Source organism: Myotis brandtii, unplaced genomic scaffold (assembly GCF_000412655.1).
Source record: "Myotis brandtii unplaced genomic scaffold, ASM41265v1 scaffold284, whole genome shotgun sequence".
In the NCBI taxonomy this organism is placed as follows: domain Eukaryota; kingdom Metazoa; phylum Chordata; class Mammalia; order Chiroptera; family Vespertilionidae; genus Myotis; species Myotis brandtii.
The window spans coordinates 836299-838142 of NW_005360846.1; positions in this window are offsets into that span (position 1 = coordinate 836299).

Genomic DNA, 1844 nt, shown 5'->3' on the forward strand with positions numbered 1-1844 from the left:
CATTGCCAGGGGGCTGTGGATGGAGCCTGTAAATATAAGATTGGGAGCGGATGGTGTCCTGCAAGCCCAGGCAGCCCAGCCCAACATCCAGTGTGGCCGCTTCCCACTCTACCCCTGAGGGCTGAGCTTCCCGTGGCCCAGGCTTGTCCGAGAACAGTCCTGCTGCTATTTCTATTGCTCGTGGCTGGAGCCTCTGCAGGGTGCCGAGTACTGCTTGCTCCCCTGCCCTCTGCCGCACACAGCCTTCCCTGGGAACTGCCATACCCACATCATGTTTATGTGGCTTTCATGTTCTCCATTTTCTTCTCAAGTGGACTGAAAAGCTCCATGAGGGCAGGGTCCCTGTTAGGGATTCTCTGCCCTGTCCTCTTCCTACATTTAACCTGGGCTGGGGCCCATCTTTGGAATGTTCTCCTCACAAGGCAGGACCCTGCCCCGCCCGAGGCCCAGCTCAACGCCATCGCCTCCTGCAGCCTCCCTGGCAGCACATTTGCCACTGCATCACAGTGGCCGCTGGCATCCTGCGGGCCTCTGGCTTGTCCCTGTTTCAGGGAGCCCCGCTCTGAAAGCATCACCCGCCTTTCTCACCCGTCCTGGCCTCCTTAAAGGCAGAGACCATCTCATTCACCCCACTCACTACCATGTGCTCGCAACGTGCACAGTGGGCCCGCAGGAAAGAGGGCTGGTGGCACTGCAGCCACAGTTACAGACAGGCTAATCCGAAAGTGAGATATTCGTGCTATGGAGATGCTCCCTGGGTGACTCAGAAAACATTAAGCAAATTTTTTAAAATTAAAAAACAATTAGTCCCAACCTCAAGCTAATGGCCGGATGAGCTCCGCAGCCAGCAGATGTGGTTCTCATGCTGAAATAATGAGGATGAGAGCAACCCTGGTGCCTGCCTGGAGCTCTGCCGCTCAGAGCCCGTTCACACCCCGTGTCCTCGTTAATCCCCAGCAAAGCCCCGCAAAGCGGGCAGGGCGGGCACTCTCCCGTTGGTGTGGATTAAGGAGCAGGCCCAGAGCTTCAGCCGCCGCCCAGGTTCATGCAGCCAGCGTCTGGCCCGGCCTGGCCTTTTCTCCCGGCTTCCATTCCCTGCCCACAACCTTGACCGTGCAGCGGCTCCTCGTTCTTGCTCCAGTCCCTTCCCTGGGTCCCAGCTCTGCAGAGCAGGCTCGGCTGTCAGGTGCTGAGCGGATGCCTGCCCCCCAGCACAGCCCTGAGCCTCTACCCACTTTCGGAGCGTGCTGAGCCCTCTGTAGAGCCCTGCCCATTGTGGGAGCTGGTCTTTCAGACTCAGTGACACCTGGTGACACTCCTGCACAGGTCAAGTGCAGAAAGGAAAGTAAGTTGCTTTCAGGGTTGTAGTTTGTCATAGAGTCAGGTGCTGAGCGGATGCCTGCCCGCAGCACAGCCTTGAGCCTCTACCCACTTTCGGAGCGTGCCGAGCCCTCTGTAGAGCCCTGCCCATCGCGGGAGCTGGTCTTTCAGACTCAGTGACACCTGGTGACACTCCTGCACAGGTCAAGTGCAGAAAGGAAAGTAAGTTGCTTTCAGGGTTGTAGTTTGTCATCTGGACCTGGGACCCCGGAGGCCATTCCAAATCTGGGAGGCAAGACACAGAAGTCAGAAAGTTAAAACAAGATTTAGAAAGCTCGAGACCAGATTAGCAGAGTTGTCACTGCCCTTGGGTGGGTGACAGGGACCTGCCAGTGGTGCCTTAATTACTCTCCCTGGGGCTGGGGCTGGCAGCGCCCAGGTCCTGCCCTCCTGGAGGTGCCAGGCTGACGGTTCCCGGCTGTGGTAATCAGGCTTTTCCTGCACATGGGAGTTTGCAGGCTGCT